At 43.9% G+C, this 14,917-nt stretch overlaps 1 protein-coding gene across 1 annotated transcript in view; it reads right to left on the minus strand.

The window, feature by feature from the left end:
• LOC145396047 (nephrin-like) overlaps positions 1-14,917 on the minus strand; it is a 299,410-nt gene that overhangs the window by 166,149 nt on the left and 118,344 nt on the right. The gene's annotated exons all lie outside the window — the stretch shown is intronic.

The following is a 14,917-nucleotide window of genomic DNA, read 5'->3' on the forward strand; positions in this document are numbered from 1 at the left end:
TGCCTTTTGATCACTCTTCCTTTTCCTCTCAGAGCTCAACAAATACTGACAATTGCCCTTTCCTTTCATCAATTTTCCTTTTCTTTTCTTTTTTTAAATCAATTTCCCTCTCCTATTAACTCTGGTAATTTCCTTGTTTTCATCAGTTTTCCTTTTCCTTTTCCTCGGACCACTTTTCCTTTATATACTCAAATAATTTCCCTGTTTTCATCAGGTTTCCTTTTCCTCTGATCAATTTTCCTTTCTCTATATACTCAAATAATTTCCCTTTCTCTTCATCCATTTTTCCCTCATTTACACTCAAAAATTATTCTGATATTTCCTTTTCTTTATCACTTTTCCTTGTCTCGAAACTTTAAAGATTATTCTGATCATGTCCTTCTGATCAATTTTCCTCTCTCAAAACTCGTAAATTATTTTGGTATTTTTCAATTCTTTTCATGAATTTTCCTTTTCTTTAAACTCATCAATTAGTCTGTTATTTTCTTTCTTTTTCATCACTTTTCCTTCCTCAAAACTCATTAATTAGTTATTTTCTTTCTTTCCCATCAATTTTCCTTCCTCTAAACTCATCAATTATTCTGTATTTTTCTTTCTTTTTTCATCAATTTTCCTTCCTCAAAACTCATTAATCATTCTGTTATTTTCTTTCTTTCCCATCAATTTTCCTTCCTCTAAACTCATCAATTATTGTTATTTTTTTCATCAATTTTCCTTCCTCAAAACTCATCAATTATTCTGTTATTTTCCTTCTTTTTTCATCAATGTTCCTTCCTCTATACTCATCAATTATTCAGTTTTTTTTTTTTTTCATCAATTTTAACTCACAAATATTTCTCATTTCTCAAAACTCAAATTATTCTTTTTTTTTTCATCAATTTTCCTTCCTCAAAACTCATATTTTTTTTAACTCAAATTAATCTCATTTCTCAAAACTCAAATTATCCTTTTTTTCCATCAATTTTTTTCCCCTCCTTGATACTTAAAAATTATTCTGCTATTTTCCTTTTCTTTTCGTCAATTTTCTTTCCCTTCTGATACGATTATTTCCCCATTGTGTTTTTATTCATATTCTTTTTCTTGAGATTTGATTAACCTCTCCCTTCTCTTTAATCAGGAAAAACTCTCTCTCTCTCTCTCTAATTTTCCTCTTTTCAAACTCACTTTACTCCAAAAAATATATATAAATTTTTCTATATATATATATTTTTTTACCTAATTCCTGTTTTTGGATTTTTTTTCCTTTCTAATTTTCCTGTTTTCAAACTCACTTTACTCCAAAAAATATATATAAATTTTTTTACATTTTTTTTTTTACCTAATTCCTGTTTTTGGATTTCTCTGTCTGTCTGTCTGTTTGTCTCTCTTTTTTTCTCTCTCTCTCATTTTCCTCTTTTCAAACTCCCACTTTAATCCAAAAAATATATATATAAACTTCTGTATTTTTTTTTTTTACCTAATTCCTATTTTTCTCATTTATTTTATTTTTTAATACCAACTCACCTGATTTCATTCCATTTACCTGATCTAATTACTACTATTTCCTCCCTCTCTCCCTCCCTCTCTCTCTCTCTCTCTCTCTCTCTCTCTCTCACACACACACACACACACACAGCCATAACTCGCATGGGAAACCAAAAAGTCGAATACTGAGCTCTTGCCTAAAGTTACAAGATATTCTGAGATACAGATAGATAGATAAATACCAATAGATAGATAAAACAGGCATACAGACAAACTGATAGATAGATAGACAAATAGACAGACAAAAGAGTGACAGACAAATAGATGTAAAGATAGATAGACAGACAATAGACAAATTCGTACACAAAAAATCCACACACACACAGATAGATAGACACATAGATAAACATTACATAACACACACAGGTAGATAGATAAATGAGTAAATGAACAGATAGATATATAAATAGATATAAAAATACATAATACAAAAAGATAGATAAAGAAATAGATAGATAAATACATGAAGAAAAAATATATACATAAACAGGATATGTTAAAAAAAAAAATAAATCGCTCACTAAAATAAACTAAGTGAGAATCCAACTAGGAGAAATGAGACACCGAGGAGGAGGAGGAGGAGGAGGACGAGGAGGAGGAGGTAGGTACAGGGAAGGAAGAGTGTTGGGGGAAGGGAGGGAGGAGTGAGGCATGAAGAGGAGGAGGAAAAGGAAGAGAGGGGAGAGGAGGAGGGTGAGGGAGGGAACTACCGGTGAAGGGAGGTACGGAGGAGGAGGAGGAGGATGTAGGGAGAGGGAGGTGTGAAGGGAGGAGAGGGAGGAAAGGTTGAGGGAGGAGAGCAGGAGGGAAAAAGAGGGAAAGGGAGAGAAAGGGAGGGTACAAGGGAAAATGATGAGAGTGACAGGAGAGTGAGGGGAAAGGAGAGGAAGAAGGGGAAAATAAAAAGGAAAGAAGGAAAGGAGGGAAGAAAACGAACAGGAGGAGGAGGAGGAGGAGGAGGAGGAGGTGGAGAAGGAGGAGGAGAATAAAATAACATAAAATTGTGAGAACGAGAGAGAGAGAGAGAGAGAGAGAGAGAGAGAGAGAGAGAGAGAGACAGAATTATGTTCCATTAGGTCGGACATTACATGGCGGAATGAGCGAGAAAGAAGGAAAGAGCGGAATGAAAGAAAAACGCTCTCTCTCTCTCTCTCTCTCTCTCTCTCACACACACACACACACACAGTTCCCCTTCAGACTGATGATTTTATTTTGCATAAGTAAATTTCCAGTAAATGAGAGAGAGAGAGAGAGAGAGAGAGAGAGAGAGAGAGAGAGACCTGATCCTATTGTACCTAAACGAAAGAAAAAAATCCAAAGAAAAAGCAATGTATAGATAGATAAATAGAGACAGACAGATAGACTGATAGATATACAGATAAATAGACGGAAAAGAGAAAATGGGAAGAAAGAAAAAGAAATGCAGTCCACGAACACTGAGTCAGATAGAGAGAGAGAGAGAGGACGCAAGAAAAATGACGATAGGACAGCCGAGGAGGAGGAGGAGGAGGAGGAGGAGGAAGAAGAGGAGGAGGAGGAGGAAGAAGAGGAGGAGGAGGAGGAAGAAGAGGAGGAGGAGGAGGAGGAAGAAGAGGAGGAGGAGGAAGAAGAAGAGGAGGAGGAGGAGGAGGAAGAAGAGGAGGAGGAGGAAGAGGGGGAGGAGGAGGAGGAAGAGGGGGAGGAGGAGGAGATGAAGGAATGAATGGACCCGGTGGAGAGATTGGAGAGAAAAGAGTGGAAGAATCGTGGAGGTAAGATTCTCTCTCTCTCTCTCTTCTTATCGTCCTCTTGTTTTCCTCTTCCCTCCACCTCTTTTCTTCTCCTCCTCTCTTCCCTGTTATTCTATTTTCTTTTTCCTCCTCCTCCTCCTCTTCTTCCTCCTCCTCCTCCTGCTCTTCCTCCTCTTCTTTCTCCTCCTCCTCTTCTTCTTCCTCCTCCTCATCTCCTTTCCGTTCTCTTTTCCTTGAACTCCTCCTCCTCTTTCTCCTCTTCTTCTTCCTCCTCTTCCTCTTAATATCCTCCCTCTATCGATTACCCTCCCCTCCCTCTGTCCTTCCTCTTCCTCTTTCTAGTCTTTTCTTCCTCTTCCTCCTCTTCTTTTTCTTCTTCTGTCTCCTCCCCTCCTCTTCCCTTCTCTTTCTACTTCCACTAATTCCATCTCCCTCCTCCTCCTCTTCCTCCCCCTCCTCCTCTTCCTCCCCCTCCTCCTTCTCCTCTTCTTCCTCCCCCTCCTCCTCTTATCTCGTTTTGTCATTCCACGTTCTATATCCTCTCAAGACTGTGTGTGTGTGTGTGTGTGTGTGTGTGTGTGTGTGTGTGTGTGTGTTAACTAATCTTTCGAATAGGAAGGTATGTTAAGTCCACTGATCAACATTAATGACTCTCTCTCTCTTCTCTCTCTCCTCCCTGTTCCCTTTCCCTCTCCCCATCCCCTCCTCCCTACCCTCTCCCCCCTCTCCTCTTTCTCTCCCCCTCTCCTCTTCCCTTCCCTATCTTCCTTCCTCTCCCTTCCCCAATTTCCTCCCTCCCCCAACAACTCTCTCTCTCTCTCAACATCCTCTTCCTTCCTCTCCACCTCTCACCCCTCCCCCAAGGCTAATGTAAGGATCCGATTCTCTCTCTCTCTCTCTCTCTCTCAGTCCCCTAAAGGTAAGTCTTTGAAATCGCCAGAACAACATCACAGGGACTGACCAGGTTGAGAGAGAGAGAGAGAGACAGTGAGAGAGAGAGAGAGAGAGAGAGAGAGAGAGAGACAGTGAGAGAGAGAGAGAGAGAGAGAGAGAGAGAGAGAGAGAGAGAGAGTTATGGTAAGCAAGTTGGTAGATAAGAATGAACGACTCTCTCTCTCTCTCTCGTCTACTTCCCCATTTCTCTCCTTTTCCATTTCTTCCCCCTTCTCTCTCTCTCTCTCTCTCTCTCTCTCTCTCTCTCTCTCTCTCTCTCTCTCTGTGGCTCACTCTAGTGCCCTTTGCTTATCTATGTGCCCGAGGGAGGAACTGGAGGAAACGTGGAGAGAATGTGGCCAGATTGGAGGGGAGAGAGAGAGAGAGAGAGAGAGAGAGAGAGAGAGAGAGAAACAAGGTGAGCGAGGGAGTGAGAAAGTGAGATAGGGAGTGAGAAAGTGAGCAAGGAAGTGAGAAAGTGAGATAGAGGGGCATCACAGAGGCTGAATATTATCTGCCACGGACACAGGTGCGGGATTTAATTAACCTGTGATTGGTATGGGGAGGAGGATGAGAGTGGGAGGAGGAGGGGGAGGGGGAGGATAGGGGAGGAAGGAGGGGGAGGAGGAGGAGGAGAAGATAAAATTATTAAGAACTCAATCCCAACAAAACTGTATAAATAAAAAAATAGAACAAGCGGTGTCACGGCCCAGCAAACCCGTCCCCGGCAGTCATTTTAGTGCTGACGTATAAAAACACCAGGATATCTAGTCAAAGATGTCACATATCAAATTTGGAGTAAATCGGGTGAAAATTGATGATTTTATGCCCATTTGAAATTTTAGGCCCGACCCACCTGACACTGACCCCCCTACCGCTGACTGGGGGGTGACCCCCCTGATGTAATGAGGCATGTTATAGGACCCACCTGATACTGACCCCCCTACCGCTAACTGGGGGGTGACCCCCCTGATGTAATGAGGCATGTTATAGGACCCACCTGACACTGACCCCCCTACCGCTAACTGGGGGGTGACCCCCCTGATGTAATGAGGCGTGTTATAGGATGCAGATTTGAAAGATGCACCTTTAGGGTTGGGTTTCATGTCGATCTGACGAATTGGAGAGCAGTTGTGGCGAAAAAACGATTTTTTTTTTTGTGTGTGTGGGGGGAGGGACAGCCTTGGCCCAATTTGGCCTAAAATTTAATAAAGTAATCAGAAGGTCATAGCCCATCATCCCTTTCATTGCAGTCAAAATCGCACCAGTAGTTTTCACGTACAATTGTTAAAAAACACATAGACAGACAAATAAACAGACAAACCGAGTGAAAACAATACCCGTCCCCGAGCTCCTCCGCGGCGGGGACGGGTAATATAAGAGGGAAAAGAAATAGGAGAGAGAGAGAGAGAGAGAGAGAGAGAGAGTTCCCATTCTCCCCCTCTCTCACACATCTCCCCACAACCACAACACAAACTGCCCCCCATCCTCTCTCTCTCTCCTCTCAAAGGGTGCGGGGCTGAGTGGGCCTAATGGGGCAGTTATGCAGTTAATGGGGCCAGATGGAATGAGGTGGTTGGTGTGTAATGGGTTTCAAGAGTATTTAACGGCACCTATCTATCTGTCTATCTATCCATCTATCTAATCTCTCTATCTATCCACCTACGTATCCAATGGGGTTCGTCCAAAACAGTATTTAACAGCAACTATCTATCCCTTGTCTATCTATCTATCTATCTATTTGTGTGGAATGGGGTTCAAATCTATCTATCTATCTAATTCTTTATCTATCTATGCTTTCTTGGTCCCTTTCTTCTTCCTCCCTTCCCTCTCTGTTCTCTTCTCACTCCCTCCCTCTTATTCTTCCTCCTCCCTTCCCTCCTGACTTCTCTTCCTCTCACTTCTTTCTCTATTTCCTCTTCCTTCCTCCTCCCCCTCTTAATCTCCTTCCCCTCCTCTTCTCTTCCCCTTCACAATTCTCCTCCCCCTTCCTCTCCCCTCCTTTTCCCCTCCCTTTCGCCATTCTTTCCCCTATCTCCTCTCCTCCTCCTCATCTTCTCATTCATCTTCCTCTTTCCCTTTCCTGTCACTTCTCCTCTTCCATTTTTCCTTCAAACTTTCTTCCTTCTTACCCATTCCCTCCCCTCTTTTCCTTCCCCCTCCCTCCCTCTCTCCCCTATTTCCCCTCGCTGGCTAATACCTCCCCTCATCCTTATCATCTGTAATTACCTGTTGGACCTTAATGAGGGGGAGACAGGTGAGAGGGCCAGGTGTACTCGGGGGAGGGGAGAAAAGGTGAGAAGGGGGAGGTGGGGGGAAGGATGGAGAAAAGAGAGAGAGAGAGAGAGAGAGGGGGGGGAACAATGGGAAAGAGAAGAAACATAACAACACAAGAACAAGGGAAGAACAGGTGAAAGAGGAAGGGAGGGAGAAGGAGAAAAGGTGAAGAGAGGCGGGATATGAGATGGGAAATGATTAGGGGCGCGCGCATACACACACACACACACACACACACACACACACACACATACACACCAAAGAATACAGAACTTCAGATCACCCCCATCCACCTCATTAAATTCTCCTACTCTCCCTCTCCATCTTCCCCCACCCCCAATTTACCTCCCCACCACCTACCACCACCATCACAACCTACCCCCACCATCACAACCTACCCCCACCATCACCACCGCCACCACAACCTCCTCTCACCCCAACCCTCACCAATCCAATTTGTCCATCATCATCATCCACTATCCCCTCCCCTCCCCCCCACTAATTCCCCTAACTAGCCAGGCCGCAAGAAAGCAAGTCGAATCACCCAATCAGCCCATCACGCCTTAACAACCCAATTAGAGTCACTACATTTTGGAAAGACTGTTGATTTCTTTATTACGGATTGGGGGTTTGATTGGGGAGGGAGGGAGGGAGGGAGAGGAGGGAAGAAAAAAAAAGGAAGGAGAGACAGAATGAAAGGATAAAGTGAAGCAGTGAGAAGAGGGCGAGAAAAACAGATAAGATGAGAGGGAGGGAGGGAAAGGAGGGAAGAAAAGGAAGGAAGGAGAGACAGAGAAGGAAAGGAAGAAGTGGAGGAGTGGAAAGAGGGAGAGAAAAACAGAGATAAGGAGAAGGGAGAGGGAGGGAGGGAGGGCAAAGAGGAGAGAAGGACAAGGAACACAAAAGCAGGGTAAAGGGAGGGAGAGAGAGAGGGAGGGAAGAAAGAGTTGGGAAAGAGGGAGAGAGATGAAAAAGGAATGGAGAAATGATGACAGAAAGAAAAAAGAGAAGGAGGGAATGAAGAGACGAGGAGAAAGAGAGGAGAAAATGAATGAGAGGTGAAGAGAGAAAGAGGTGGAGAAAGAGAGGAGGAAATGATAGAGAGAGGCGAAGAGAGAGAGGACGAGGGGAGGGATGGGAAGGATGAGGGGAGAAGAGGAGGGAGGGGAGGAGTCAGAGAGGAGGAGGGTAGGGAAAGAGGAAAGGAGGGAGGGGAGAGATGAAGAGGAGGGGAAGAACAGAGGGAGAAGGAAAAGAGAGAGAGAGAGAGGATACGAAATAATATGTGTTGATTGAGTAATTGTGTACGTGTGCCTGTGTGTGTGTGTGTGTGTGTGTCTAAGTATGTAGGTCAGGAGAATATGAAGCCTTAGTAGTGTACAGTTACTACATACTTACACACACACACACACACACACAAACACACACACACGGATAAACACAATGTCGCACACAAACTAACTTCAGGGAAAAACAGAAAGCAATACAACTGTCTCCACACACACACACACACACACACACACACACACACACACACACACACACACAGGGCAGAGACAACAAAGCACACCCACATGCAGCAAACCATTACATACATACATACACATACATACATACGTGTCTGGTTTTAGAAATTAAGTTGTGAAATTGGAGAGAGAGAGAGAGAGAGAGAGAGAGAGAGAGAGAGAGAGAGAGAGAGAGGAATACATAAGAACTTGAATAAAGGAATGAAAGAAGGAAACAAAGAGACAGATCGAAAGAGAGGAGGAGGAGGAGGAGGAGGAGGAGGAGGAGGAGGAGAGGGAGGGAGGGAGGATGATGAAGGAGGAGGGAAGGAGAGGGTGGAGGAGACGAAGGAAGATGGGAGGGAGGAGGGAAATGAAGGAGGAAAGGAAGGAGGAAGATGAAGGAAGAGGGAAGGAAGGAGTGAAGACGAAGGAAGATGGGAGGAGGGAAATGAAGGAGGAAGGGAGGGAGGAAGATGCAAGAGGAAGGGAATATGATGAAGGAAGAGGGAAGGAGAGAATGAAGGAGACGAAGGAAGAAGGAAGGGAAGGAGAGAACGAAGGAGACGAAGGAAGAAGGGAGGGAGGAATGAAGATGAAGGAAGAAGGGAAGTTCAGAAGGCAGAAGAAAGAGGGAGAGGAAGGAGAAAAAGGAAGGAAGGAATGACGGGAAGGACATAGTGATGGAGAGAATATGTAAGGAGGAGGGAGGGATGGAGGGAGAGAGGGAGAGATGGAGATAAGTTAGAGAATGAATGAAGATAATGGAGAGAGGGATGAAAGATGAGGGATGAATGGAAAGATGAAGAAGAGGAGGAGGAGGAGGAGGAGGAAATGAAGGAAAGAGGAGGAAGAGGATGAACGAAGGAAAGAGGAGAAGGAGGAGGAAATGAAGGGAAGAGGAGGAAGAGAGAGGGAGGAAGAAGCAGAAGTGGAGGAAGAGGAGGAGGATGCACGAGGGAGGGAGGGAGGGAGGGGAGGGAGGAGGGGCGTGGTGGGTGTGGTGAGCAAAAGTGTGATGACCTCTCCTCCTCCTCTTCCTCCTCCACACAACATCGCTTTGCACTTGACGTCTTTCCTCGAGCGAATTATGCTAGATTTATTTTTCCATTTGTCTTTATTGGTATTCCTCACTGATACCTTTGCCTTGTTCTTACTTAGTGTTGAGAGAGAGAGAGAGAGAGAGAGAGAGAGAGATTCACAAACACACACACACACACACACACAGCGGTATACCATTCTTAATTCGACGCCTCCACAATCTCCCTCCCTCCCTCCTCCTTCCTTCACCTCCTTCCTCCTCCTCTATTCTTCCTTCCTCCTCCATTTTTCCTCCAAAGCCCTTCCTCACTTCCGTCTCTCTCTCTCTAACATATCTTCCCTTCCTTCTCTCCCTCTTTTTGTCTCCCATTTTAACATCAGTTCAATCCCCTACCCTCCTCCCTCTCTCTCTCTCTCTCTCTCCACCTACCTATCAAGCTATCTCTATCATTCATTCTCCCTATTCTAACCTCCCCCTTTCCTCTCTTCCCTCCCTCCCTCCTTCCTTCCTTTACCGCGTCCTTCAGGTGATCACATCTGATCTAACCCATTCCATTGGACATGCAAATATTGGTGGGACGAGTGAAGGAAGGAGAGAGGGACGGAGTGAAGGAGGGGGAGACAGGAGGAGGATGGGAGGCAGTGAAGGAGGGAGGAAGGAAAAGGAGTGAAGAAGGGAGGGATATAGAGGGAGGAGGGGGGAGTGAAGGAGATGAGGGACTGAAGGAGTGAGGGAGGGAGGAAAGGAAGGAGGGAGGAAGGAAGGAGTGAAGGAGGGATAGAGGGAAGATAGTAGGGAGTGAAGGAAGGGGCGAGGGACTGAAGGAGGGAGAGAAGGAAGGATAAAGCAGGAAAGGAAGGAGTGAACAAGGGAGGATGGGAGGGAGTGAAGGATTGAAGGAGGGAGATAGGAGAGAGGAAGTGATGGAGAGACGGAGAGAATGAGTGAAGGACTGAGGGTGAGAGAATGGGAGGGAAGGAGTGAAGGATAGAGGAAGAAAATGAAGGAAAGAAGGAAAAGAAGGACAAAAACGGGAGGCAGGAAGGAGAGAGAGAGAGAGAGAGAGAGAGAGAGAGAGAGAGAGAGAGAGAGAGAGAGAGAAACGCAAAACTAAAAATGAACAGAAAACGAGGGAGGGGTGAGACTGACGAAATCCTTGAAATACACTGAAAAAAAATGGAAAAAAAAAGAAAAGAAAAAAATCTGACAAGGATGCAATATATATATATATATATAAAAAAAAAAAAAAAAAAAGGAAAGGAAAAGATGAGATGCATTTTTTGTACAGACCTATGGGGATGACTATAAAAGAAAAACATATATATACAAAGATAGAAGAAAAAAAGACGAATGCAATCCTACTGTAGTAATAATAATAATAATGTAATGATCGTCTTGCTGTTCATGAAATAAGGTCATAATAAAAAAAATACTGTAATAACAATAATAATAATAATAATAATAATAACAATGTAATGATCGTCTTGCTGTTAATGAAATGAGGTAATAATAAAGACAATACTGTAATAATAATAATAATAATAATAATAATAATAATAATAATGTTATGATCGTCTTGCTGTTCATGAAATAAGGTCATAATAAAAAAAATAATGTAATAATAATAATAATAATAATAAAAATAATAATAATAATAATAAATGAACTTAACCCCAGTTTTAGTACTTAAAAGTTGTAATAATAAAACTGAGAAATAAAAAGGTGACAAGGAAACATAATGATGATGATGATGATGATGATTATAATTATTACTATTATTATTACTATGACACTACGATAATAAATAATAATAAAAATAATAACCAAAAGAATCGCCTACCATCAAAAAACCCCAAAACGAAAAAATCATAACTCCTACCCTAATTAAAAAAGAAAAAAAAAAAGCCCTGTTCCTCTCTTTACTAAAAAATGAGAAAATAAAGAGAAAAATAAAGGTAAAAGGTGGAGCTGTTTGAGGAAGTAAATTATTCAAGAAGGCAAGCTGGCCCAAAGGTATGTTCTCTCTCTCCCTCTCTCTCTCTCACACACACACACACACACACAAACCTAAAATCCGAGGAAGTAAATTCTCTCTCTCTCTCTCTCACACACACACACACAAAATTCGAAGAGGTAAAATTAACTCTCATTTCTGTCTTCTAAATCTGCAATTTCTCAACTACTTTCTCACCTTTAAATCTCTCTCTCTCTCTCTCTCTCTCTCTCTCTCTCTCTCTCTCTCTCTCCATTTTCTTTAACATATTTGAGTCATCCTTCTAATTCTTTTCTCTGTTTCCGAATTCAGCTTTTACTCTTTTTTCCCTCTCTCTCTCTCTCTCTCTCTCTCTCTCTCTCTCTCTCTCTCTCTCTCTCTCTCTCTCTCACACACACTTTCTGTTTCTCACATTTTTTCCTTTTGCTCTCCTTCCCCCTCTCCCTGTTAGTCTCATTTTTCAATATTTTCATATATGTCTCTCTCTACTAATCCTTGCAGTCTTATCACTATTTCATATTTTACTTATTCTTCAAGGTAAATTCAGTTTAATAATAATAATAATAATAATGGTGGTAGTAGTAGTAGTAGTAGTAGTAGTAGTAGCAGCAGTAGTGGTGGTGGTGGTAGCAGTCGTAGTAGTAATAGCAGTAGTAGTAGTAGTAGTAGTAGTAGTAGCCCCTTCATAATATTAATGCATATGCTGGATTTGAGAGAGAGAGAGAGCGAGAGAGAGAGAGAGAGAGAGAGAGAGAGATTGTTCTCTCAGCCAAACAAGATTAGTTAGACCATAGAATAATTGGCCTTTAATGAGGGAGGGAGGGAAAGCAAGAGGGGACAGAGGGAGAGGAAAGGAGGAGGAGGGAGAGAAAGAGATGTAGGAAGGAAAGGAAGGGAGGATGAAGAAGGGAGGGAAAGGAAGGAAGAAGGGAGGGGAGAGCTAAGAAACTGAGAAAAAGAATCAGTGAAGAGAGAGAGAGAAAGAGAGAGAGAGAGAGAGAGAGAGAGAGAGAGAGAGAGAGTGGTTTTCATTTCTTCCCCAGAGTCATTTCTTACCCCAAGTCTAATTTCTTCCCTCATCTGCAAGGAATTAAAACCAGGAAGGAAGGAGGGAGGGAAGGAAGGAAGGAGGGACGGACAGTACAAGGAAGGAAGGAAGGGAGGGAGGGAAGGAAGGAAGGAGGGAAGGAAGGAGGGAAGGAAGGAAGGAAGGAAGGAAGGGAGGGAGGGAAGGAAGCAAGGAAGGAAGGAGAGTACACGGAAGATGGAAAGATGGAAGGGAAAGAATTAAGGAAAAGAGAGAAGGAAGGAAGGGAGGGAAGGAATTAAGGCTGGATGGAGAGATGGATCGATGGATGAATTGATGGATGGATGGAAGGAAGGTTGAAAGGAAGGAAGGAAGGAAGGAGAGTACAAGGAAAATGGAAAGAAGGAAGGAAGGAAGGACGGAAGGATAGTTGGAAGGCCAGTACAAGGAAGATGGAAAGAAGGAAGGAATGCAAGGAATTAAGGAAGTACAAAGGAGTAAAGTACAAGGAAGGAAGGAAGGAAGGAAGGAAGGAAGGAGAGATGGTGATGAAAATGAAAGGTAGAATTGAAAAGATGAAAAGAGGAAGAGAGAAAAAGAGAAGAATGAAGAGAAGGAGAGGCGGAAGGCAGTAAGGATGATGGAAGAAGGAGAAAGAGAGAAAAAGAGAGAAGTTGAGAAAAAAAGAGAAAATAAAACTAATGAAGAAGGAAAAGGGAGAGAAGAGAGGGAAAAGAGGAAAGGGGAAAGAGGAAAATATAGGAAAGGAAGAGGAGAGGGAAGAGAGGAGAGGAAGAGGAGAGGGAAGAGGAGAGGGAAGAGAGGAGAGGTAGAGGAGAGGGAAGAGAGGAGAGGTAGAGGAGAGGGAAGAGAGGAGAGGTAGAGGAGAGGGAAGAGAGGAGAGGTAGAGGAGAGGGAAGAGAGGGGAGAGGAAAGGAAGAGGAGAGGGGAGAGGTGTGGGGAGGGGAGGGAGAAAAAACAAGAGGGAGAGGGGAAAGAGAGGTGACCGGAAGGGAAAAAGAAAGGGGAAGAGAGAGAGAGGGGGAGAAGGGAGTGAGAGGATGAAGGAGAGGGGAAGGGAGTGAGAGGGAGTGAAAGACAGGGGAAGGGAGTGAGAGGATGAGACAGGGGAAGGGAGAAAGGCAGGGAGGAGTGAGGGGAGTAAATGATAGAGGGAGAGAGGGGAGGGGAGGTCAAGGTATAGGGAGGGGAGAATGGAGGGGAGGGATGAGGGGAGGGGAGGAAATAAATGGTGAGAGAGTTTGACTTAAAGGGGAAAGTGGAATTGGAGGGGAGGGGAGGGGAGGGGAGGGGGGAGAGAGAGAGAGAGAGAGAGAGAGAGAGAGAGAGAGAGAGTCAGTCCATTCTTTTACGTATGGTTCGTTTACTTCTCTTTGTTCGTTACACACCTGCTCTCTCTCTCTCTCTCCCTCTCTCTCTCACAAACACACACACACACACACCTGCCTGATTCTTGCTTCACTAAATACCCGCATATTCTCTCTCTCTCTCTCTCTCTCTCTCTCTCTATCTATCTATCTATCTATCTCTTTCAATTGTTATCTATTCTTTCTGCTCTCTTCCTTGTTAGTGTTCTTCCCTCCTCATTCACTCACTCTCTCTCTCTCTCTCATTGGCTAATCAATCACTCTTCACCAATGTCTTTCTCCTTATTCATTAATTTTCTCCCATCCCTTATTCGATGTCAAAAGAGAAGAGGAAGAGGGAGAGATGAGGAAGGATGGAGAGAAGAGAAGGAAGGAGAGAAGAGAAGGATGGAGGGAGGAGAAGAGGAGGAGAAGGAAGAAGAGAAGGAAGGACAGAAAAGAAGGATGGAGGGAGGGAAGAGGAGGAAGGAGGAGAGAGCAGAAGGATGGAGAAGAAAAGGATGGAGAGAAGAGGAGGAAGAAGGGGAAAGGAGGAAGGATGGAGAGAAGGATGGAGGGAGGAGAAGGAAGGAGAGAACAGAAGGTTGGAGGGAGGAGATGAGAAGGAAGGATGGAGGAAGCAGAGGAGGACAAGGAAGGAGAGAAGAGGAGAAAGAGGGAGGGAGGAGAAGAGAAGGAAGAAGACAAGGAAGAAGGAGAGAAGAGAAGGATGGAGGGACAAGAAGAGGAGAAGGAAGGAAAGAAGAGGAGAATGATGGAGGGAGGAGAAGATGGGAAAGATGGAGAGAAGAGGTGATGGAAGAAGGATGGAGGAAAGAGATGAACCCGGATGAGTGAAGAAAAGGAAAGAGAAGGATGGAGGGAAGAAGAGAGGGATGGAGGGTGGAGGCGAAAAGGAAGGAGAGAAGGAAGGAGGTAAGAGACGAGGGGATGGAGGATGAGAGGAGGATAAGAATGAAGGAAGGAGGGAAGAGAGGAAGAGAAGGATGGAGGAAGAGATGAAGGAGAAGGAGGGAAGACGGAAGGAGGGGAAGGGAAGGAAAGAGGGAAGTAGGTGAAGGAAGGAGGAAATTAGAAGGAAGAAGTAGAAGGAAGGAGAGAAGGATGGAAGGAGAAAAGAGGGGTGTGGAAGGAGGAGGGAAGGAGGGAAGGAGAAGATGAAGAGGAAGGAAAGTAAAAATTAAATGGTGTGTGTGTGTGTGTGTGTGTATGTGTGTGTGTGTGTGTGTGTGTGAGAGAGAGAGAGAGAGAGAGAGAGAGTGTAGCAAGAACAAAGGGAGAGAGTAAAGAGTGAAAACACAGAAATGAAAAAGAGAGAAAAAAGGAGAGCAGGAAAAAAGAGATGAAAGGGAATATGAAGACGACAAAGGAGGGAGAGGAGGGGGAGAGAGAGAGAGGGAGAGAGGAGTGATATATGAGAAAGGGAGAGACTAGGAATGAGAGAAGATGAAGGACTGAGGAGAGGAGAGACTGGACAGCAGAGGAGAGATAAAGAGAA

Source organism: Coenobita brevimanus, chromosome 34 (genome assembly GCF_032717465.1).
Source record: "Coenobita brevimanus isolate Jiangsu-jjx chromosome 34, ASM3271746v2, whole genome shotgun sequence".
Lineage (NCBI taxonomy): Eukaryota > Metazoa > Arthropoda > Malacostraca > Decapoda > Coenobitidae > Coenobita > Coenobita brevimanus.